The following is a 26,638-nucleotide window of genomic DNA, read 5'->3' on the forward strand; positions in this document are numbered from 1 at the left end:
TAACGACTGATTGGTATTAATACCCATTGTTAAAATCGAGCTGCGATATCGATCGACATGTCGATACAAATTGCGAGGCACGAAAGCATTTGACCGCTATACGATCTAAAGTTAACGTAGCACTGATCTGTCTTTGATCCCACAAAAATAGAAAGATGTAATACGGAAATTATACTATTACAAATATCAAGACCTCGCGAATGACGTCTGTAAACGCTAATGCAAATACAAATGTTCGGGTGATGTCGATTACATAACGGTGGCGACCAGGTTTGGCGCTGTGAGTAATATAGATATATCTGTCTGGTCGCAGAGAGATATAATAACGTACCAAACGTTAATTAGCAGTTTCTCTAGAATAAAATTAGTGTATTAATAATATTTTAAACTGTGGCATTAGTTAGCTTTCACATTAAAATTTATTGCGATACATGATTACATTACAATAATATTTATATAAGTTTGCTTCTCTTTTTACGTTTCTCTTTTTATGGGTTTGCACTGAATTTTACACATAATTTATGTAATTAATTCTCCTGTCGTATTATACAGATATCTATATTAAAATTACTAATCTAGCGTTGATTATAAAACTGCGTTGTCTCTTATTAGTTATCCATGTCACCTCAAAGCTTTTTGTGACTATTGATACAGTCTGATAGTTCAGCTCTAATTCGCTTCTAATCGCTATGTTGCTAGTGCGTAGTGTATATTATTATATATACATATTATATACACTTTCTCTTAATTTATAATATAATGCTAACTGATAAGTTTATAGACCGGAATCTCTCAAGCAATACAAATGATTGAAAGCAAGAGTCGAAAGATTATTAAGTTGTAGTGCCCGAACATGGTCATGTTTAAATAAAATATCTAATAATAAAAATGTCGAGAGAGAGAGAGAGAGAGAGAAATAATCGTAAGAAGAAGTTGACATATTTCATGATACCTTCTTAGCTTCCGCGAGAACGATTTACAATTGTGAAATAGTTTCCATCGTTTTTTCCTCTTCCGTTTCTCTTTATGAGAGCGATTTGTCGCAATAATGCTGTATTCCTCGCGCTTGTTTCTTCTCATTCCGTCGGATGTTGCAAGGATCATTGATTATATTTTTCTTCAAACGACGACACTTTGTGTCTATACTGTCTACTTTTGCATGATTATCCATTATCGATTGCTCGGTGATCGCGCTGGCTCGGGCTGGATCGATCGATCGATCGATCGATCGGCCGGTGGTGCATACTTGCTCGCCGGAATGCGCGCAAGAAAGTGGCGAGCAGAAAAGAACGCGGGGTCTAGAGTTGATTCCGAAGACAGGAAGGAGCCTGGCTACGGACTATACGGATCTGGCGAGCTGTTCAAGCAAGTGACGCAACACTTTTGCCTGCAAATGAAAATCCTACTCCGGATTCCGTCGTTCTTTACGTTCGAGGAAGTAATCGGCAAGAAAGATTGGCTCGGAACGAAGGAGCGTGCGACTCCATCTGACCGAATGATCTTAAATTGTTCGCACGTTCTTCACGCGCGTCCCGCTGATTTCCGTCATGATGCCATTTCGATCGCACCGCGTTTCTTTTTGCATATAATATGAATTTAGAAACGGCAACACAACTAAATATGCAATATCCCGACAAAAAAGAACGGCGATAAAAGAATATCTCGTGGCCGTAATGTACGTAATATAATCCGTATCATGTACGTATTATATAGCAGCGCAGATGCATTTACAAGAACGATCCTCCGAACGTTCGCGCACGCAAACGGCAATTAAATGCGGGAAGGATGAGGAATGTTAACGGATAATTTCTTGCAAAATGCTGCCGTAGCATCTACGCGCATTCCTAGTATCCGCCTATGCATATGCAAAGATACGGGAGCTGACAAATTGCGTCGAGGACGCTCGTTGTATTAGCGGCGACGGCGGCGTCGTTGTCGCTGCAACAAGAGACAGAGACAGGAAGTCTCTAGGATGCCTGTAAACGATTATATACTGGCGTGATACTTTACTTTTATTCCATCGCGTAGCGTAGGCTCGTGCATCGTTACGCGAGAAACAGCCATGCGGAAATGTCGGATTATTCGCAAGATATAAAATGTTTATTTGAATCCTTTGCGTGTGTGATTTGCATGTATTCGGCATGTGTGATTTGCAGTTTGCGTAGAAATCTGACTCACGTACCGTTATTATATAGCAAATAATTGATCAAAATTTTTGAAATTTAAAATGATACTAAATGTTTCATAAATGTGTATTCTTCATATCGCGACCTAATTAATTTAAATAATATATTATAGAATGTATCAGGGTATACATAGGAACAGAACGAAATCAGTGCAAATGCTGATAGCTCCGATCGATAATGCTTTATAGACTGGCATTTTTTCCTGATAACATTATTAATGATGTTATTAAATTTGAGATCCTTTACAGCTCACCGTATATCAGCACGATAAGAAGTATAAGCGACTCTAAGGCGGATGTTATTTATACATTTTAAATATTCTCCACCAAAGGCGATCAGAGGTGGTTTGGCAACTTGTACACTGTCAAACAGGATTAGATCCAGTTTTCGTTCGACTTGCTCTCTTTAGCACACTCACGATCGCACTGACAGGTTGATATAATTTCCGATAATTTACCAATAAATAACTTATTGAGCGCGAACCACTCTCCATCCCGCGGGAAAGGTTCCTCATTTCAGCCTAGCTTTCTTCCGACGTCTTATGGTTTTTATCTCGGTTTTAATTTATCGAGAAGCCGTCGAGATCGAGCGTAATAAAAGTTTTTTCTCGTTTATCAAACAGCGATTGGTATCTACAAACTGTTCACGATAATATAAATTTATAAACTCTATGCAACATTTCTTTCTCTTTCTCTTATAAGATAAAGATTTTATATAAAACGAAACGTGATACTATATAGCACATATTCTAAACGAACTCTTTCTCTCTCCGATCAGATTACGGATTCTGTCGGCAGTCTGATCCCGAGGGTCGTCTCTTTATAGCGTGTTTCCGGTCGCGCCGAGGCTGCACGTGACTCGATACTCTTCAGTTCACTTCACAGCTACCTGTCCCAATTTAATCTATCCCGTTCTTCTTCGTGGTGCCCACACTGCCCACTACCGATTATCGATACCAGGGGGAATCCACGCGACCGCAAGACTCCCTCTTCTACACGTGTAAATAATACACTAGCGGGCTACGCTGACTTTCATCTCCCTCCGCGATCTTACACCTCGTAGCCACGATGTAGTAGCCGAGCAATATTTTTGGAATGAGTGCTCACGTCTGAATCGCATTTCGGTTCTCCGCGAGTCGTGACTTGATCAGACAAACCCTTTCTCTTCTCCTTCACCGTATCTAAACTTTTTTATTCATGCAACTCTGGCTCTCTTATAGACTTTCGATTTACTGTGCCGATGCAGCCATTTTTGAACATGTCGAACATGCGTAAACAAAATGAGAGAACTATTTTGTAGAACTAGATACACATATTGACATACCGGTAAAATTTTACACAAAAATAAAATTTTTTTTCGGTTTTTACCTTCTACGTCCGGCTAATAAAACATACGCGGTCGAGGACCTTAAAGCGATGTGCGGCACGCACTCGTGAAATCGAATAGGTGCTCGTATACCTACACGTCGAGATATTGATGAGTGCGCACGATGCGTATCGGCATTCGATTTTTAGCAAGACAGGCAGGTACTGGCGATGATAATCATCTGTCGCTAAGCGGTTGGGATCATAAAGCGTTGGTGTCAATAAAGCGCGCGTGCACCAATCGTCCTCGTTGCCGCCGATGCATTTTTCTGGTGCCGGCGGGACTCATTCAGAAGAGACTCTCATCTTATGAATGGGCCTGAAGTACCGGTTAGATGTGTCATTAGCATAGGCATGACCCGCGGCGACATCGCGCGTCCTCGTCGTCCCGTTATCCCCGCTGCCTTGCCAGCGGCGGAACGATCTCCCGATGCAAATTGCCCCGATGCAAATTGCGTAATCATCCTCTAACGATTACCGCGTCGCGCGCTCGCGCTCGCCGCTCTTATTACGATTACGCGCGGACACCCGCGGCCAGCCATCACTCTCGCGGGGTCTCGCGAAGGAATCGCGCCTTTGCCTTCAGATTCTCGCCTCGTCGACTTTACAGTTCTGTGGTATCTCGCTACTAACTTGCCGAGCCGTCACAACGTGGTAGTTTAATCCTTTGTTTGTTTATTAAATAACAAAGTACTGAATAACAGAATATAATCCTACAATTTTCTCTCTCTCTCTCTCTCTCTCTCTCTCCACATTTTCCAATAAAATCTTGTAAAAGGAAAGACGAAAAATTGGAATGATAATAGCGACACTGCTATATAAGAAATTTTATTTTAAAGTTTGCTCACTGTTCGAAAAGCTTCTGTGACTGACAGTGAGTCAGAGCTCTTGTCGTCGTGAACTCTCGATAAAAATAAAAAAATAGAAAACACGCCAACGAACGACGCGGGGGACGACATACAAAAGCTAATGGGTTAGCAGGTGTTTCGAAAATGTAATCGGCCGCGGAATCGATTCTTCGTTTATACTTTCCTAATCGAACTCGACAAAAAAGCGCCACGGTAAATTGTAGGCGGCAATTAGGATGGCGATCAAAGAAGAAACACTCTCGGCTACTGCGGTTTGTATCTGAAACGATCGAATCAAATTTGTGTCGTGCTCCATGAAGAAACAAAGTATCGACTCCAATCAGGTCGATCTGTTATTTGTAAACCGCGATACAGTCACAAAATTGTACAGGGTGATTCAAAAGATTACTGCCAAATTTAATCCTCCACATTCAATGCAAGCAATTGCATCGTCGAACAGAACTCTGGCGTAATCTCTCAAATATCCCAGGTATCTCACGTAATTCTTAACAAAATCTTAATAAAAACAAAATAAAGCCAGTAGAAGAGTAGCAAATTGCGATTATTTTATTGGTATACCTATATATTAGCCGAGTTCCAAATATTAAAAGGTCTGTACTGATTCAGGATTACTTCGGAGAACATAGGTTCTTAATCGAAAGTTGTTCTATTTTGACCCCTCTATACGCTCCTTAAGTTTGGCAGTAACCTTTTGAATCATCCTGTATATGTGTAAGGATGATCGAAATAGACAAGACAAAATGATTAATAATTAACGCTCGGTTTTATAATTAATTATCGGGTGCAATTAACATCCCTCAAATGTGATTTACCATACATTATATGTTTAAGAATTAAATAGAACTAATGCAAGTGAAGGTTTATACCGAATGTGGAAAAAGTGTCACGATACGCGCGAAACTCGCTCCCGACGGAGGCAATGTCATGACGCGATGATCGGTTAGCTCGCATCAAAATCCGTGCGAGCACGAGAATGGTTCTGCTCGACAGGATAAAATCATGGAGCGCCGGGCCGCTGATGTTTACGTAGAAATATAACACCGGTCGAGAGAATTTCTCCCGAAACCCTCACGGTTCGGCAATCCCTGGTGCTTCACATTTTCTGCCTACGAAACTGTAAGCGGGGCGTTGCTTCCGAAGCGAAGCGCGACGCGAGACAGGTGTGACCAGGTGTCACGCTTTTCAGGTGTTTTGTGCCAACGAAAGGGATAGCCTTTCAGAAGATGAGACTATCGATTTCTTTATTTACCTATCATCTTGACACTTGTGGTCGATCATTCTTGTTCCGAACTCGAATTGATTCCAAGAGTCTTTTCGGTGACGAAATTACATCCTCGATTCATGATATGTATCCTTGATCCTGCACGTTATCTACGACACGTTTAACGTCGGCATGTTCTGGAATCAAACCGGTTTTAGAATATTTTTTCAGCATTTAGAATAGTAAAAGAGTAAGATTTTTTGTTAAAGTGGATGAGAGCTAGGACACTTTATAACGGAATAGATCTTTATCCCGCTGCGAAAAACTTCACAAGGCATTTTGTTATAATAAAAACAAATTGTTGGATAATTTTATGAATACTTCTCACCTGTTTAATAAAATATATCAAAATAGCAACAATTTATTCGTATTTAGACTAATATTTGAATACTTTTAGATCGAACAATTATTATTCATAATTCTTATACTGACAAAGAAGGATATATACGTTTTAATCCAATTAATTCTATTTATATTAGATATTAATCTGTGTTACACTGTAGTTATTTACCACTTTGGCGTGAAATACAAATTATGCATTACACAATACTGATCCGGGATATATGTATGTACGCAAATTTTGCAAAATTATTTATCGACATCTGACATCGGCAAATTGGCGTCGCACGCCGTGCGAAACTTATTTACGACGCTTCGACTATTATTAATAAGAGTCACGGCACCGTTACTCAGCTCGATTTCGCTCAATCGACTTTATGTAATCGTTCTCCCCCCCCTCTCTCTCTTTCTCTCGAAAGAGAGCAAAAGAAGACGCAGATCGTTCCGACTGTCAATTTCTCGGTAGAACGATAATGATCGGTTTTGCACTGTTGTTTATTAGTTTGTCGCGGTCATTGTCCGTTATTGGGCATTACGATCTCTCGCTACTCGACGTGAATCTTCGCCATCGTGGGAGAGTCGTTCGATCTGGATCACCACGAAAGGGATCGCCGCGGGTAAGAGAATCGTGTTTCGCGGCATTTGCCACCGTCGACCTGGTGGATGAGCATGCTATGTCACGGTCACTTGATCAGGGAAACGTTTAACGCTCAGCGAAATCAATGAAAACATCCTTGGTAATACTTTGAAGTGATTGAGACGTTCTAACAGATCGTTCGGCTCAATGAAAGAGAGATGTGATGAGAATCTATAAAACCGCCGCCTTAAATTTTACTATTCTATATTTACAAATAATAGTAGTAATTGGTAGGATTTGTCAATTTCTTGTTAAACTTGACGGGAAAGTTTTTCGTAAAATTCCACCGCAAGAAAGTTTAAAATATATGATATACACGTTGACGCGGAGTCTCACGTTCACATTTTGCAGTTGCATAAAACTGAACGTGCGCTAGGCGAGCGCTACATAATACGATTATGATGCGATGCCCGGCATCGCGTAATAACTCGTGCGGCGATGTTGAAGTGACGTCGAAATAGCTTAGAAAAGAACAGCAATGCCCAGCGCTGCGCATTGAATCTCGCATATATCACAGACCGCTCGACTCGCTTCCGCCTGAAACGAAAGTAGGATGATGGCGGTCTATTATTTATACATAAATGGAAGCCCGCCCGCGCTCTGTCCGCGTCCGCGCTATTTTCACTTCGTTACAGGAGTGAAATTCTTTTTATACACGATGCCCGCGCGCGGAATCGCCGGCAAAGAATCACGATGCAGACTCGATAAATTCTGCGCGTACGTACTATTTATGAATGCGAATGTGTAAATGCGCGCGTTGGCTGAACATAATTTTACATAGAAACTCACGAATCTTTTTAATAATTCAGCGCACGGAAACATATGCGATTTAAAAATATGATTTTGCGTTTTTTTTTCGACATCGTAATGATATTCGTGAATAAATTTCGGCAGAAGTATGTAGTGTAGCGTCGAAAATTGTTTCTCAAGAATTATAAACATCGAATGTAAAATGATTTTCAACTAATTTTAACATTATTTTTGTGTTTTTATCAATATACATTGTATACATAATTTTGTGTAGAAAATATATTTATTCAACACGTACACACATATATATACACACATAGAATGCTGAGGATTTACGTTCGTTATTAAGTCGTGATATTATTTGTTTTGTTTTATCGAAAACTGCGACAGCCAGTTAATTCAGTTCGATCCTAAGTTGATTATTATTCTAGTATCGTTGCGAGATATCGCGACGTCCCGATCTGCAGATCTGAATTATGCAAATTTGGCTTTTCGTAGATCGCGACGGAATATTCCGCTAGTGACAACGTTATCGCTTGAATTATCTCGTCGCCTGCAGAGTCGTTGATATTCAAAAGACGGGCGCGCGGAAAATTTCCTGAAAAGTCGTGTTCGATCTGCTATCATACGTCATATGATATGCATTGATCGCCCCGCCTAATCGTTTATAACCGACTAACGGCAATCTGCCGATCATCGGCTGTATATTACACACCTGTCGCGTGCAAACGATGATCGGCGAATCAAATTCTAGCCTCGGTCATGCTGCGTGTCATCCTCGTTCGCTCCAAATTTACATATCTTCTTATCACGTATTTTACGAAGGATCGAATAACAGTTATCCATCAGCGATCCGCTAGTCTTATATCACTTTGATTGCAACGAACAAATCGTTGCTTGAAACCATGGTCTTAATGTTTCCTACCTGTTTACATTACCGTCCCTATCATGTCATAAACTCGACCTGATGAGATCGTAAAACGTGATATTTAAATAACTGAAGGGGTTTGTTCTTAGTTTTCCATAGTTTTTGCTATAGTTTTGGTTTTAACGTTACGTGCTTCGCTTTGCGATATGAAAGGAACATTACCATGCGTCTCTTCTTCTTCCGGCACGCGCGCGTGCGCATTCTGCATATATTCCTTCTACTAAATCTATTTCTTCGACAATTATGTCGTCCACCTCCATCTCTTGATCGCGATAGACAAGCTGGGTGGGGATACGAAAAGGAATGGTCGCCTTTCGGGCAGGGCCTTTGCTTGTGGCGTTTAAAAGCCAAACGAAGGCGGGTAACCGACGAAGACCTCTCCGAAAGAGGGACAGGGAAGTACGTAAAAGGACAAAACGGAAACAAGGATGGGATATGTCGAACGGCGAAGGACTGCTAAATGAGACCTGCGGGACGGACAGGGATGAAAACCGGCGTCCTGGGAGCTAGACAATGACAAACACATCGTGTCGCGGCAGGAACGATATACAATTGGGAGGAACGACAGGGAAAGAGACAGAAGACTGACGAGAGAGTGCTGAGAGAGGTCCGGAGGTGAGCTGAAACGAAAGAGAAGCCGCGGCGAGAAGCCGGTACGTTTCCTCGGCAGGGAGCCCGGCCAATCGGAGCACGGTGGGCGCCGCGGGTAGGAGGAGACAGTTCCGCGCCGACAGGCGATGTAATCACCCGCGGCCGTGTCCGCCGCTGCTCTCTGGCCCCTCCGGGGGTCTCTTCTCTCTCCCTCCGTGTCGTGCCGCGCTGCGGCAAAGTCCTCGCCTCTTTCTCCGCGCCCATCGACTTAGCCGCCAGGCCCCCACTGTGGCCTGGTGGCGGCGGCAACGCTACGGGGCGAAGAATCCCGGCCGGCGGTCACCGGCCGGATCCGTCGGGTCGCGAACTCCGCGACTGAGAGAGTACCTATCGGCTGGGTCCGGCCACGTTCGGAGTGTTCGCACCGCTGCCAGCCACGCGACAAACAAGCTGTCGGGGCTGCTTCAGCTTCCACCGTTACGTCCGCCGGTCCGCCGCGCGTCCGCCGGGTTGCTCTGCGACTAGGCGGGTATGACGACCCGTGACGCGTGCCTTCGAGTAACACCTGTCCCTGGCAATGCTGATAAGACATCTGCATGCTCTGTCGTTTGACCGATCTCGCGAAGAGTCAAAGACTTTATCCATATATCATATTCCGATTGATTATGCAGAAAATAATATTTATACAATCTTCCTGCAGTCTAATTACAGTAATATTATTGGAGAACGATTAAATGCAAAAAATTAACAACGCTTACAAAATCCACAAATATGATCACAGATAGATATTTTAAGTTCATGAACGCGGTAGATAATACATATCTGAATATAAAATGACATCAAAGGTACCTACCAGTAAAATAATCGAAGGTATGTTTGGCAAGGAAGTGAACAGTACTCATCCCTGACGACGATATGCTATGCCGTTCATATAAGAAGGCGAGTACATCGCTTGAAGGTGATTTCATGAAGACGTAAAACGTAAGACATGCATTTATGTCGCATCGTACGCCGTTCCTAGCACTCGCTGAAGTCCACTATAAATGCAGCCCGAGGCGAGAAGGTCTCTCTCTTGAGTGTTTGGGTAAAGCATTAAATTGAGAGACCGGTTGAGTACCCACTAAGAGCTTAACAACGTCTTTATATCCAACGATATTTTATGCGAGTTGGTAGCCCACTACCATTCGCGATGATGCTTGAGACGATGCGTTGATAAATATTGTGACGACGGAGTTTATCGTAAAATTACGAGTATCGTTTATCCCCCTCGTTTCCCTCGACTGTTAGAAAAGTAGAGACAGGACTTTATCTTTTTAACGCTTGACTTGATATTTATGTGCCGTAATTATTGGAACATAATAAAATAAAAAAATAAATGCGCATATATATTGTCCAGTAACGCGAGGATTTAAAAATACTTCACGTGGGTGACTTTAACTTCGTTGACTTCCTACTGAGCGTTTTAAATCGGAAATCGAATGAGATGATAGTGGAGCGTGTATATCAATATATACACGCTCGGACGTAGTGTGTAATTTCATGTAACATGTTATTTTCTCATTATATTCAGCGGCAGCATAAAGATAAAACGCAGCTGGGAGACTGCGTAATCCGCTGTCGAAATGAGCTGATTAAGGCATTGAGACGATAAATAGTGTCTTGATTACCGTCGGTAGAAAAATTCGTGAAAATTATATAATACCATTACGTTATCGGGTAGATTCAAAACCACGTAACTTAATTTAGACATCACATTTTAAAATTCTATAAAGCTGACTCTCTCTTGCGACGAATAAAATTCTCGCTGCGATTCACGTGCGAACGTCGCACCGCGTATGCATAATACATCGAGGTTCATATCAATAATAATGTCTCTCGTGGTGCGTTTTGCGGGCTGTAATAAATTCCCCGTTGAAACGAGCGTGACGAATAAAAATGAAAAAGCCACTCGCGGGGCGGTAGGAAGCGGAACAGACAGAAAAGACATTACCTACCCTTACGTCCGGCAGTACGTCGGAAGAAAGTTGCACCTGCTGCTGGCTGGTGAATTTGCCGACCTACGATTGCATCGCCGTTCGCTCGACCGTCCAGGAATTGTTTTTCCAAGCGATATTAATCTACGCGTATATATATGCTTGATCGATGAGAATCCATTTTCGAAACACCTTTGACGGGCGAAAGTGGCACATCGTTATCGGCCATCGCGCCACGCTATCGCTCTATCATCCGACACAGTTCCTCCTGCGTTTCTAATATCTCGAGAAATACTTCGATGCTATTTATACGCAACGTTCCGCCTAATAATAAGATAATACGTAATGTTCAAATAAAAATCAACTCTTTCGTGTTTCATATCCGATTTGTATCAATATTTCTATAAGAGATCTAAATTACATGTAAAAAAAACGTTTCTTGCTTTTTCAAGATTTGGATTTTACCTCACTGAAGTTAACTATCGAACAACGATATATTATTTATTTATTCGTCTGCGCCATTAGCCCGTGGCAAACGAAAGAGCCTGCTTTCACTCCCGCCGTGGCCGTCGCGTAGCACACCACGCTTCTCTATTTTCTATTTCTCGAGTCGTGCTCCGCGCATCTCTTGTGCCGCCCAGTGCCGCGGGCGAGCTGTCGATCGGCATTCGAGGAGCACCCTGCCCACGTACGCTCCCTTCTTAATGCCTGCAACAAAAAAATAAGACAGCTCGGTGTTACCGCCCTTATCTCTCCGACGCGCGTACCGCGTAATCGACAGATACGCAGAACGAACGCAATTTCTCATTAAATCGTGGGTGTACGGTCGCGGTCTTAAAGTCTTTATTTACGTTTATCTTCCGTTGCACACACCCTGGGCGCATTATCTTGCGAGATCAAAGTATACGTTGATGCGGCGGCTAATTCGCGCCAGCGGCTTCTCACCTCGACGGAAGGTTTTTCGCGGTCAGGTTCAGGTACCAATTCACGCGAGCTCCTCGCTTCGGGGTTGTGTATCGTGTTCAGCTATGAGAACTGATCTTTGAGTTTTTCTATCTTTCATCTGAATCGGTTATTGACCGCGAGTAACGCAATCTAATGGTCGATTTACTTGAATCTCCCGTATTCTTTTCTTGGGATTTGACGGCCATATCTTTAATATTGCAACGTGTACGAGTTAATTAGTTTTTAGATCGTTATTCATTCATAATTTGCATCGTTATTAATGATATGCCTGACTGCTTGAAAGATGTTTCCTGCACAAAATAACGGAGATCCGGTAATTTTAATATTTATCTCTCGGAAGGCACGTGTCAATTATTTATATATACAGTGCATTCATTCCCGAAGAAATTGATTACATGTTCGCGTTGATGTACTAATTAAATAATTGTGATCCGCGCGAGGCTCATACCGAAAGAGATCAACCGAAAATTTCGGATCCGTCTAATTACCCTATCGAGCATCTCTGAGTCGCGTCCGACCACGACCTGACGCTCGTGCCACGTCCACGCAACACCCATTTCGTATGCCGCTATCGTGGCGGACGCGTGCAAGAAGGTCGGGGCTACCGGACTTGCAGTCGAAACGAGGACCTCGCCTCGCGATCGTGACGAAAAGGGAAGAAAGGGGCCCGCCCCTACGAAGAAGGGGCTTCGACTCGTTAAGGCGTCAGGTGCCCGGGACCGTTGACGCACGGCCGTTACCGTATACCATCCCCAGAAGAACGCCGCGCGATAATAATGTATACCATTAATGCGAATACCGGGCGGTGAGGCGCGCCGCGTGCGTGTCTTCGAGGAGCGGCGCGCCACCCTGCCCTTAGACTCGGGGGACCTGGGGGCCATGTGCGCACCTCCGCGAAAGGTGAAGGGCGTTTAACGGTCGGAACGTACACGGTTTTCGGGATCTATCGGGGCAGAGCACCAGCTGATTATCGTTCGCTCCCTATCGTTCGGCCACTCTCTATTTCGGGCCATGTGCTTCCCGCGCTTTTTCTCTGGCCGCCCATCGGGCTAGACGATTTGTTCCTCTTTGGTACCCTCCGAGTTCGTTGACTTGTATCCTTGAGTTCGCAACGTATAGTCTGAGACTAGCGAATAGAGTATCGTTTGTATGGAAAACTGTACGAGAACAGGGTGTGCGCGGGAACACAAAACTATATCGATCTCTTTATCAGCTATTACAGGAATTACGTGAACACAAATGCGAATTTTAAGATACATCTTTTTAATCCTAGGACACTAATGTTAAAAACTATTAGGATTATTTGAATGCTGTATAAAACTTTCTTTTGATACTCGCGTTTTCATTATTAATATTCCGATGCAAACACGAGACATACACTTCCAGCGCATTCTACTTGCGCGTCCTGGTGATCGTTTGCCGTCGGCCGGCAAATGCCGCGAGAGAAGGAAGGAAGACGGGCAAACGAGGGAAGCGAGTATCAAGATCGAGATATCATTAAGCCAGGTCGAGTGATCTAGTCTGGCGAATATTATGGGGTCGAACGATGGAAAGTTGATGAACTGGCCGCACGGCAAGGGTGTGCACGAGGGAACGTTGCACCTTACTAGCGGGCACAGGTGCCACAGCTGTTTCAGCAAGTGCAACGAACGCCCGTAGAACACGCGGGCATTAGAACTGTTGCAGACGGTGGGCGCAGCGCAGGGGTAGCGTAAGGGGTGCATAACTATTCGACTAAAGCGGGCGCAGTGAGGTGTTGCGTGTTGTTTTTTATGGCGTGACCGTTGAAGCAGCTCGCGACAACAGGTTGCGCGCACGTGTGACTTCATCTTCATTACCGAAGCCTTTTCTGAACGTCGCGAATTACATCTAATTACGCGTTGCAAAGGCACAAATTTATTCTTGAGCGTCGAAATAAATCGGCTACAAAATATTTTCGAGAATAACAAATTTTCTGTAATTATTTATATTTTTTCTATCTAACTTCTTTCCAGCAATACGAATCCGTTAAATGCAGAAGAGTCACACGCCGCGTTAGATAATCGAATAACATCATCCATCGATTACTGCTGAGATTATTGTGTCCACAATTAGCGTCGTGCTCAACTTCTAACAGTTCTAGGGTCAGCCGCGCACCGAATTTAACTCGCTTCCGTTTCACACGCCCACGCGCGCGATTCGATGATAGAGGAATGGGCGTTAATTCGTAGTTGGTTGACCGTCGGCATAATATGAGCGCGGCTGTATGCAACAACTTTGTCCAAAGTTTAATTTAGCCGACGACGGCGGCGGCGGCGGCGGCGGCGGCGGCGGCGACGGCGACGGCGATGGCGGGAGAGCGGGAGGAAAGTTTTGTTCTGTGCAGGAAGCGTGGTTCCGGCTCTCTCGGTTCCGCCCATAACGGTGACGGTGTGAACTTCGTGGATCCCGCGCGATCGCCACGCCGAACTTTTTCGGCGGGATTTGATTGGCGGTGGTGCGCACCGTAATTAAACGGGCGATCATTAAGCCGTCTTCCGTTCTGTCGTCACCGACGGTATACCGACGTATATATGGAACATCAGCGACGCGGATGAAATCAGAAGTTCGTTCGACCTCCGTAGATCCTCGCGTAAATAAGCGGCGAAGAAAAATTCTTGCCGCTTTCTGTTATTTAACTATGGCCGAAGTTAAGTGGTATCTGAAACAGGACGTTCTTCTTTGGTGGATCGAAATGCTTTCTCTTTAAACGAGGATTGAATCGCGACTTATTTACCGAGTGTCTTGATTTTCTTTGATGAAACCTCATCGCTCCTTTCGATATCTATATAGCATAATTTAGTCACAAAGAGGTTCAATAAAGGACTGCTACTCTATGTCGTTTTCGATACCATTTGTTGACAGTAACCTCAGGATCAGATTTAGCAACGACAGTAGTTATAAGAAGCAACAAAATGGATTCCGCGAGTAATGATTGTCGATCTTTATTTCTTTCATCAATTAGTATTGTTCAATGACGCGGTAAAATGTCGAAGAGAAAAAGAGAAAAGGTGTCAAATTATTTCTAATCATTTCCGAGAAAATATTCGACGTGAGTCGATATATTTATAACTTATCATATTTTCGAGAGATGATCGATGTTTTAATTTCACCAATCATTGACCTCAATGCTCAAACCACTCTAACGTTATAAATGTTCCGACGGCTGTCGATTAGAAGTTAGAAGTCGAGGAAACATGGCACATTAAGTACGTCGATTCGCATTGTGGATAGCACAGTATGCGTGCGTTGTTCTCGCCTTATAGAATGCAACAGCAAAAAATCAGTATCTTTAATAGCATTGTTGTTAATTTGTCATAGCGTTTCCTAACGCAATATTGCGACAAATAGCGTGTAATATTTCTTTCGTCTAACTTATTCGTTTATCTATAACGAGCAAGAAATGAATTCAACTTGATCATAAAGCGATATGTTTCAGATGATTGTTATTGCTGTAACAACTGTTAGTCCTGTGTTACATATTATTAAAATAATATATAAACACTATACATAAGGTATCTTTTGCGTTATCAGCTTTCTCAGCAAGTGATGTGATTAGTTTCGAAATGATTATAGGCGAATCACTTCTTTCTTTATCTTCTAATCTTTATCGACAAACCCTTTTTCGCGCAGCAAATTTCTTCGGTTCCTCAAAATCATCAGGACGGGAAGGCACGGGAATGCTCTTGTCGTATCTCGGTGGGGGTGTTGTGGTACGAGTGTGCGGTAGAAGACTGGGAAAGGGAAAAGAGAGGGGCCTCTTTTTCATCGTACCTCTCTCTTTCTCTGTCCTTCTCCTTTCTCTCTCTTTTTCTCTCTCCCTCTCCCTCTGTTCCCCGCGCTAAACGTCTCTTACTCCGTTTCTCTCTCACTCTCTTTTTGTCTCTCTTGCTCACGGCCCACTGATATCGCGAGAGGTCGCGGCATAAGGGAGAGGGAGAGACAGGTAAGCAGCGGCGTTCCGCCACGGCACACGAAGGCCCCGGGTAAGAGGGAGAGGGCCCTGCGCTAGACCGACAGAAAGAGAGAGAGAGGGGCACCTAAAGCGACGCAGCGCACGGTGGAGGGAGGTCGGCGAAGCGGAGGTGAAGCGCGACCGGCCCTCTCTACTCCAGGGGCCCAGGCTAGTCCAGTCCGGGACAGCACGCCTCCTGCTGCACGCTCCACGAGGTAGAACGACGAACGTAGACACGACGACGTTGAGACCGGTACGACGTTACGCGCGCGGGCCCAACTTCGAACGCGTAAGACCCCCGGCTACTCGCCCTCTATCACGCATCGGCGCGCCGCGTCGTCACCCATCGACCGCGACGAAATTTTGGACTTTTACGTGGGGAAATCTTGTACAAGCAAAGGTGTCCTGTCTTTTCGGTATCCTCAACGCTATCGTTCGCGACAGATTTGCTCAAGGGGCTTGACCGTCTCTTTTGTCACTCGTCGACAATCGAATCGCGACTTCGCTCGGACGTTGGTAGATCTGAACGCCTTGGTACTGCTCAGAGTGTATTCTTCAATTCGTGTAGAGGATGTTTCCTGGAATCCTCTAAAGCCTAAAACCCAAAGAAGACGTCTTGTCCCGACGATGGAAAATCCGAGGTAGATCGCAGGACTCTTATCTTCAAGGTACACCGACCCGATCGGAACGAGTTTATGGAAAAGAGTGACGAAAACAGAAGTTTTCATTTGTATCATCCGTTCGATTTCGATGAGAGAAGTCTGCAACCCACGACATTCGTGTGTACTTCCGATCCACAACTAATCGCGACTAAACCGATTGCCGATTGCCGATTGCCGATTGCCGATTGCCGATTGCCGCTCCGTCAAAAATCGTAGCCGATATATCGTAGACCCGTGACTTGGTCTCTCTCACCAAGACGATACATCGCCACCCCCACCCGTGAGCACCACGCGTCCAGCCACGCGATCAGCGGGATCAGCGATCCGGAAGGTTTCGCACGGCAACGGTGACCAACGAGCCGGGTATTCTTAATGGACACCTGATCCACGGTGATTGACCACGTCGTCCAGCTGCATCGAGCTACAACGTTATCAGGGTGACGATGATTCTATCGGAATCCTGAAGCTCTCTTCAAGATTATCGAGAACCATTCGAGAATCGTTCCAGGATTTCGGTGTTTGTCACTTTGAAACTTCTCTCGAGAAACTTTCGCAGTTGTGAGTCAGCAAGGTCGTCAAAAAGGGATTCACGTTAGGTGGTGACAATTTACACGTGTGCAGGTATGAGAGACCACTGTGAACAGTGCAACGGGCCACCCGAACGGTGAAGTGAGCCGCCGCGGGGTGTTCAGTGAGCGCAATTTCGAGAGACTTCAACGCCCGGCAAGGAGATAACCGAGGGATATAACCAGACGGCTAAGACGACCACGATCACGACGACAACGACAACGACGACGACGACGACGACGAAGACGACGACGACGACGACGAGGCTATTCATATTCAGGTGAGGCTTGCCAGATAAGCTGGACTCGTTGGACTAAGTAACTCTTCCCATTGACGCTACGATAGAGGATCGTCCTTATCACCGACGATGATGATTTATCGCGACTCGGTAGATTGCGCAAAACTGTCACGAGGCACAGATCGTTCGGCCAATCTGTCTTGTTGCATTTGTTAGATTTCTTCAAGGACGAGATATCTCATGTATATTGAATATTTATGGGTTTAAGAGAGATATTGCTTCATTACTACGGAAAAGTTGCCCTTGCTTTCAGTGATAAATGGAAGACGAACAGGCTAAGAAATAACGTTTCATTATATCTCTCCCGAGAATATTATTAAGTTTTATGAACGGAGTAGAGATGTGTATTAAACACAGCAATCAAGCGTATCGGCTAATTTTTAAAGATTTAGATTTTTGTACATTCTCTTCTTCATCTTTCTCGTTTTAGTTAAATCCCATAGTAATTAACATTAATAATCTTTTTTTCATTAAGCGTTTGTTTAATTTTCATTTTTAATTTTTAACCAATACAAACTATATTTCAAGCTAATTAAATTCGAAATGTATAATAGATCGACTTGTCACGTATCATGAACAATTATATAGGTATTCTTTCTTCGAAAATCGTAAATGGGGCAACATTCTGTGGTCAACAGTACGTAAACTACGCATATATACGCAGATCCCACCTACCGATACACGCGCAGCGGGTTACACTCTGTGTTTACATTCGCCAATTACAGATAGACGCTCGTACGCAATAATGATAGATCTGCCGGCGTGGCTAATGACTGGCGAGTTGCCCAGCGCAAAAAGTGACGGGCATGATTTTCGAGCGGAGAAGAGTACGATCCGCGAAGCCGACGGCTTCCATTGTGCCAACACGCCGACTAGGGAACGGAAGTATGGAATGAGATTGAGAGAATTAAAATAGGTGGATATGTAGGAGCTTTATAAATTACCGCGCGAAGAGTTTTTCCGGTGTTGTACTTTTCTTATTCTGGCAGAGCCGCTGGATTGTATGCCTAATTTTAAATCGAGGAAATCCGTTCGGACAGTTATAGCAAAACTGATATTTATATACAATTTGATAACATTTCAAAAATCCTATTTGGTAGTTCTTTTGCTTTAAGTAGGGTGTGATCTTTCTGATGCACATATCTATGTATCAGGAAGTGAAGTAAATGATGGGTCTTTTTTCCCGATATTCCCCGTCGGCGGCGAACTTTGCATTCCGGTCCGCTTGCTTTTCTTTCTAGAATTCTATTCGCGCACTCACGCAACGAAATATACGTATGCACGAATGTACGTGCACTATGTATGTTCGATATAATCACAGGTAAATTAGAGATCATCATCGCGTCGCAATTATTTGTTAGAGCGGTAAAACATGGATGGCATTACCGCCGGCATTAAGAGCGTTACTCAAACAAAATTAGCTCTATTAATTTTAAGATGACCGGACTCCCGTTTGCCAATTAATTCCTCGGCAAACGTGCCCCTTTCCATTATATGTTCGCTGGTTGTTACGTTATCGAAGATATCGCTTTCATCGAACTAGATTATTACATCGATAAGATGCAAAGAATCGCGCATGTCACTTTTTCCCGGAGTAATCCGTTGATTAATCGGTCGGCTCATGAATTAATCTGACAAGATTCGTCGATAAACCGAACCGGTGCTACGATATTTCGACAATGTCCCGCGATTGATCCTCGAATATGTAATAAGGTGTCCAGGAATCGCCATTATTTATATGATGAGCTGATCAAACTTTTCTTATTATATATAATCGTGTCCTCGTTAATTGGATCGACCACGTAAATAATTGTGTATAAAGTTCAGAAGTTTGATTCCTGACAACGACATTGGTTCCCGAGGAACATCGACAACGATATCTTTACATCAAAAGGATAAGATCGGCGGCGATGCGTTCAGGCTTGATGCAAACTGGCCCGTCCGTCTTCCCTCAGCCCATTATTCGAAAAAATTCGTTTCTAATCGCGTACACAAGCGGCATCTGCCCCATGTTTCCACCCTTGCGTTTTTCACCTACTGCCACCACTCTGTACGTTCACCCGAAGACAACTGCCTTCTTAGGGGCAGTTGTGGCGTCAGGTGGCACTCGTTAAAGTCAGCCAAAAGTCGTTGGCAGTTAAGAGAACATGGGTTGACAGTTGAGAATGGTGACGATGATCTCGTGCTGCTTTAATAGAAGACGAAACCATCATTAAAATCGATAATAGCACGTCATCTGTCAACAGTAGCGATATGTGCATTGATAGCGATCCGAAGACTGCCTCCAAAAAAATTTATCTGTCACTTAAGGACTTGCCTATTTTCTTGTCTGATTTTTTTCTACTTTGACAAATGATAATTCATTGGATCTTCTAGCCGATCACATTGTTAGAATTCAATCTCTATTTCGACTTCATTCTCGGCACATCTTTCGACGATCTTTTATCCTGGAATGTCAATGCTGTAAATATGTTCACACATTGATCACAGATAACATCCGTCAGCGTAGACTCGACGGAATCTCAAGCCAATCGTACTTGAGAGACGATGGTTTGTCGCGGGCGCCATTATCCCAGCTGGACATCCGCATAATTTCCTACCGTCATTCCATGTCTAAGCCTACAACTCATTCCGCTACGAGGAAGAGAGGGCGCAGATTCACAAGTGCAAGTGGCTCGATCGAGAATTTCAATAGTTCCTCCGCGTCAGGAATGACGACGCGTTCGAGACAGCGACAGAGTTGCAACGTAAGCGATTGTCACCATTAGCGCAAATAAAATATTGAGCAGCAACGTTAATGCAACGCAAATGGAACTATCTAATCATTTAATAATCTACACTGAGAAAAAAATTTATTAAGATAATAAATCACTCATTAGTTTCTATGTTACAACCTATTAAATCAAATAAATCTTTTTTTGAATAACAAAAGTGCTTGATTTAATAAATCACTTTATGTATTTAAAAAAATATGTCTTTAAATTTAAAAACCATCTTTTTAATCATAATAAATATTTCTTAGAATTAAATCAACCACATTCAAAAAAATGTATTTTTTTGTGTTTAATAAATTTTTTTCTCAGTGTATATATCGTCCTGACATCTGATTGTGAGAAAAGTTAATATACAAATATAATTGGGTAACTAAACTATACGAATATACCGAGCCCACTCTCAAGAATACTAAGTATTTTACAGAATCGCGTATACAATGGAGAAGTCACTTTTGTAACATAAAATTATATCTTTCGTTATCCAATTATTGGTATATATATATATATATAGATACATATATATTTATTTATTTACGTATCTCGGATATATCACATTCAGGGCACGCAGCCGAATCGATTGGACTTTCTCAGATGGCTTTCTCGCGATACTTGTGTAGATATGCAGTGAGATTTCTATTTTCGATACGCGTTCTCGGGTTTTTTGTCGCGGAAATCTCGATCAAATCGTGCACGTCGCGCGCGATTCTCTGATGACGCTGCGAATCCGTAACACGTCACGTTCCGCTCGTCTCGCAATCCGATTGAGATAACGTTCACCTTCGCGAAGAAGTCGTGCGATTGGTAGCTAGAGTACACTATCATCTCCACCTCGCTATGTAATTAGGTTTCCACTTTTAGGACTATTACTTGCGCGGAGCGCGCGATGAATACTTATTCAATCATGGGATAAGACAGCTCCAACTGTCCGTTCTATCTTCTAATGCGGCGCGTACAAGGCGTATTGAGTATTTACGGTGTTGCAAAATGAGCGGCCATTGACGCAATCATTTGCGAGTAACATTCTCCATCTATATAACGATCGCGCTAGCATTAGCAGCGTTTTTGTTTATATACTTTCTTACACGCGTAAGTATTTCGCGCCCAGTTCGGCGACTGCCGAAGACTCTACCTTGCTATTAGCTATCGCGCCGTTATGTCCTCTAGTCTATAGTCCGGAATGTGGTTTGAGTATAATGATTAATAATCTGTCTCAAAAACTCGATCATTTTAATGCAGTGCTTGTCAATCTCTCGCATTCAAATCGCAGTTTAATATCGAGCAAGCGTCATCATGTTTCTATTTTACGTCATGCTCGCGGGAAACTTTGTAGACTGTATCGGCGCAGCATGTGCGTAAAATATCCAATGAACACTGCAGTCAATGTTTTAACGTTTCTATTATAGTATTATCAAATTGGCGAGCGAATGCGAAGATTAATTAATCCTCAAATGATCGAAATGTATAAGCGATTTACAAATATGTAGCGCGTATTATCAGATATAGATACGAACACGATCGAGGGATAGTCCATCATACTTGGATTATTATTTTCATATCATTTCACATTCGTTATTACAGACTCCGTTGTAGGTAGTTTCCTTTCCTAATCAATCAACTATAATCGTTAGAATTACGGATAATTTATGAGCAGCGGATATGACACGATATACCGATCGATATTGAATCGATCGCGTCTGCTTCCTGATAGGCATCTAATCCGTTGAGACCCGTTAAGGATCCCGGACTGTCATCGAAGATGCGACGAACCTGGGGCGAGATATCGGGCGGAATATAATCTGAATGATGATCGACTCGATCGCGAGGCGACGCGCGGTTGCCTCACGCGGTTATCCGGCTCTTCTCCCGTATTGTTTATCAGCCAGCGAGAGCGGACTGTCGGGTGGTTAATTGCAGAGTGGCCCTCGTCGTCGTCGCCGCGGTGGTTATACAGTTAACCGGCGACGGCGGTCGCGCCGCGTGCGCTCTCGCCGCATGTGGTGCGCAGCACGGAGCCGCCGCACCACGTCTCACAACTGCGCTGCGCTGCGTGCAGGACTGCCGTGCGCGCGCGTGGTACAGGTAGCTCTCTCGGATCTATTTATAGGGTAGAGTTGGCCGCGGCCGGCGCGGCGGTGCGTATGTACACGCTCGCGTTCGCTCGAGAGTACGTGCGAGAGCGCGTTAGCAAATGCAATCGTGTGTCCGTGCGTGTGCGCCACACCTGGCCCCGATTGCGCGCCGGGCTCTTCACTATGCGCGTCTATTCCACTCGCGGCTCTCGAGCCATCGCCGCGAGAGCGAGAGCTCGCGAGAGCCGTGAGCGGCTTCCACCCGCTAGTCAAGAGGTCCCGCGCCGCGTGAGGTGGCCGCGCCGCGCGCCGCGCGCCGCGGTTGGAGCCGCGGGTTCAGGATTGCTACGCAGATGGAATTCGTTAAATTACCAACTTTCCCTATTTTCACGGGTTTTGCAGATTAACAATAATGGCATTTAATCTTTAACCGATCCGACGAGCGTGGATTCGCTACCGCAATATAATCACTATTCGAATCACCGTGAAGCACGTACGAGTTTCTTAGCCAAGTGAGTCCCGCGAATATTGCTTTGCGAATTTTCTGTCGCTTTATTCTATCTGTTTTTGTTTCCAGCGGGGCGGGATTCATTTACGCCTTAACGGTGTGCAACGATATCTAGAGGTCGCGTAGGCGATCATACTCGACTACTAATCGACAGGTGTCTTTTATATTTTCGATCAACTTACGTGGCTTTTTCGTTTAGATACATTTATTATAATGTCACGACACACACAGTTCATGAATCTTTATTGCGTTCTGATTCGCGAGCCGTCGCGTACAATCTCTCTTTTTTTTCGCGCGATAACTCGTTTTATCATGAAAACAGTCGGCAACCGGCCGACCAGCCACCTGTGCGGTATGCAAATGCGTAACGACTAATTTCTAATTCACTACCGAACATAAACAGTTCGGCCAAATGACGGCATTGCTGTCAGTATCGCACAGCGGGCGAACCAAATCGAACCCGCTGACATTTCCTGGATTTTCGAGCTAATAAAAGATAAGCACATTTGTCGTTTCATAAAATGACATATAGGCCACTGACTTGTAAAGGTGTATAAAAAATTTAAAGAAATACACTCTACGCGCGTGATTCGATGTTTTATATCTTAAAATTAATTATGAAAAAATATCAAGCAAAACTTTACGTGTGGTATATAGTATTTAATATTTTAATCCGTAAGTCGTCTGAAGCGAAATGTTAAGTGATATTTGAAAAATAATTATATCCACATCGTAATTTTGTACTGAATACTGCAACTTTCATTATTGTTTTTGAGCAATCCGCAATTATGCACGGTCTTTTTCAATGTTTACTGATCTCGCGGTAGAACAGTACATACAGCAGTCGTACATATACATATAATAATCATTTATCACGCGGTAGGTAACCAGTCGTTTAACATTTAGTGAGACGCCTCTACTTTTTTGGTTATTTTTATACGACTCACTTGTTAGAAACCGTTAACAGGAGACGATTACACTGTCGATATCTTTGTAACGCGTGTCCGTTGATAATTCCGTTCTCGCTTCAGATCGTGATCGGGATACATAGTCATAGAATCCATTTATCACGTCATATTTTAGATGCCATTTAACCACTTACGCTTCTGTAGTTAATAACCTTAAATCAACAAGTGCGAGCGATTCGCTCCAACGAGTTGTTAAATATTTATAAACATAGCTGCGTTGGATCAAATGCCAATCACACTTGTTTCGAAACGTAGCATTAATACGGTACATTGAGAAATTGATTTACGACAATCGGAAATCTCCAAAGATTATGAATACTCCCTCCCCCTGAGACCGTATTAAACTTCTTCCGTTACAGATATTCGAGAAGCATTTTATTTATCTGAACGAATCCTCAAATTTATTCGCCTGCAAACCTCGTAACTTCAGGGCGCACCTGTTAGCGATACTCGAGTGATGTCGATCGCTCGAATCCTTTTTTCGTCCTCCTTTTTTTTCTTCGACGCGTGTACTCGCGAACCTGTTCTTGCGCATCTCCTTCTACGACTCCACACATCAGTCGGATGTAGTCATCTGTATCAATCAGAGAGCAGGGATACGAGAGTGTACACTTTCTTGCCGTTACGCTTGATCTGTATACGCACTTACGCCGCGCGATTAACTTCAATCAGGGTCGATTGCATCGGACGAGCGGGATAATTACTGCCGTATCGCTTATTGAATTATTGGGAGCGATGACGCTTTTGCACCGAGCTGTAAATAAGCTTTTAACGTTCTGGCTATCGTTTTTTTCACCTTTTGTCTCGCCAAATCGTGATTTACGGCCTGTAAATCTATCAGAGGTATTCCAAATCGGTCGTTTGGTTTGTCAATGATCGATCTTTCGCTCCCTGTTTACTAGGAGAGCAAAACTTTACGATCCTTCGTGCAGTATTTCACGGTAAGAAATATTTACTCCTAAATTCTCTTCGCGTCTTAGATTCTAGGATGCTTTCGCAATGCTTAAATTCCTACATATACAACTCTATCACGCGACGAATCCTGGCCAATATCATAAAGATAAAGTGACTTAACGTATCGCCATAACATTGATGGTCGCTCGAGAAATTTTTCGCAAAACTATTACACATTGCCGACATCGCCGCAGAAATAAAGGAATGCTTATATACTCGTCTTATAATATTAAGGATTTAATCAGACATGTTTCATCGGATGATAATGAATTAAAGCAGGTGTTTTCATTATGAGCGGTTATATAGCGGCACGATCAAGCGGATCGTATCTTACGTGCTGCATTTCTCCGATCGATTCTTCCAACAGCGGATATATGTATATCTACTTTTTGTGAATCGCTCGCGAAGATTATCAGGGAAAGAAGCGGTGCAATCCCATCGTTTCGCCACTTGTTATTTTCGAGAGATTCGCCGTCGCAAAAAATCACTTGGCTATTGTATGTTTAACGCCACTTCCGGCAATATTTGTACCGTTCGCAAATATTTATCAACCGGTTTTTAATCGTAAAACACGTTCCGTTGCGCTAAACGACAGTGGCTAAAACCGCTATGCGTTAGAGATACTGACAGATCGATCCTCATAAATCATTGCCGTTTGATAGCTACGCGTTAACTTAACACGATTTCGTAATAGAAAAGGAGATACTTAACGTATTACGTATTATGAAAAGTTATTACGATCGTAAAGAGCAATCATCTTACATTTCATTTGAATATTTTTAAACATTTCCGCATGTAGAAAAACTGGTCGCTTAATGAAGATAGTTAATTGATGTGTAAATGCGCGATCGCTGTCAATTACCTCAGTTTTTACCAAAGCCATATATTTTTCAATATTTTCGCTCAGCAAAATTGCAAACAAATCTTGAAAATTAATCGAAAAAAATCACTCTACAAACGATTGTTCGTATTGCATGAAATATCAAAGATACAACTGTCCAATAAGTTTTTTAAAATAAAGTTTTTTAAAAATAAAGTTTTAAATAAAAGATACAACTCTCTCCAATAAGTTTTTTTTTTTTTTAATAAAGTTGAAAAATAAATCTGAAATACTTTTTCTGATTTTGCATATTATTTTGCATATTACTCGGTGGAACTGCGTGTATAATTAATGTTCTCCCTTACCCCACTCTGTGTGTGTCGACTCGCGGTGCGGCAGCATGCGATGCATCATGCGGCGCAACGAGGAATGCTCGCACGTCAAATATGATATATTTGCGGTGCTCCGATTTAAAACTATTTACGATGTCGAAGTAACGTACCCTCGGGCACCCCTTGTTGCGCACGAAACTTGACGGTTTTTCGTGACAAGGTGGTTGATCGCTGTCTCGCAACTTGTAAATGCAACGTCAGTCATTCCGGGTGATTTAAAGAGTCACCAGTATATTACACATCGCGAAGAAACGACGAGTCATAAAGAGCGTAAAAGAAATTTTCCTCGAAATTTTCTCATAAAAGATACCTTGCATTCTAGTATTGTGATTGAAACAGTAGCTACGCATTACGTTGGTTAATGACTTGTTGTACAATAAAGCAATTAATGACGCGTAAAAATTAGTTAATGCGCGAAATATGGCGGGGGGGGGGGGGACCCGGGGGACAAAAGGATGATAACTTATATGCAGTTGTAAGAGTTGACAGCGCGCATTTATTCTCTCGAGCTCGCATGAATTTGCGGATCCTCTTCAGACAGGCTCAAAAAGACTGTGTATAACGCCTCGGCGTCGCTCGGTGCATACCGAGAAAGTGTTACGGCGCCTTGTATAAGCGACCTTGGTACGACGTAGACGCACGTCGGGACGTCTCGCAAATTGCCGGAAATTTCCGTGGGAAACTATTCCGCCGTCCGTTCGGCGGCTCGTACATTGTGCTTGCGATAGTGTTGGCGGGTGTAATAGTACGCGTAATAAGCGAGAGCCGGCGATCAACCGGTGAGTTGAC

The 26,638-nt window shown here is 43.4% G+C and overlaps 1 protein-coding gene and 1 long non-coding RNA gene across 2 annotated transcripts in view; one reads left to right on the top strand and one right to left on the bottom strand.

Annotated features, from left to right (window-relative positions):
- Positions 1-400: 400 nt before the first annotated feature.
- Positions 401-26,638, bottom strand: part of LOC139772342 (uncharacterized) — a 149,771-nt gene continuing 123,533 nt past the window's right edge. Inside the window, exons 3-5 of the long non-coding RNA XR_011718110.1 lie at positions 11,364-11,606; positions 10,920-11,222; positions 401-5,817 (exon numbers count right to left, since the gene is read on the bottom strand). This is a non-coding gene — a long non-coding RNA (uncharacterized lncRNA). The remainder of the gene's footprint in view (positions 5,818-10,919; positions 11,223-11,363; positions 11,607-26,638) is intronic.
- Positions 16,024-26,638, top strand: part of Sv (paired box protein shaven) — a 120,567-nt gene continuing 109,952 nt past the window's right edge. Inside the window, exon 1 of the mRNA XM_071705948.1 lies at positions 16,024-17,346. The gene's annotated coding sequence lies outside the window, so the exon portion shown is untranslated. The remainder of the gene's footprint in view (positions 17,347-26,638) is intronic.

Source organism: Temnothorax nylanderi, unplaced genomic scaffold, assembly GCF_030848795.1.
Source record: "Temnothorax nylanderi isolate EJ_2023f unplaced genomic scaffold, tnyl_v1.0 TNYL_tig0048_pilon, whole genome shotgun sequence".
NCBI lineage: Eukaryota > Metazoa > Arthropoda > Insecta > Hymenoptera > Formicidae > Temnothorax > Temnothorax nylanderi.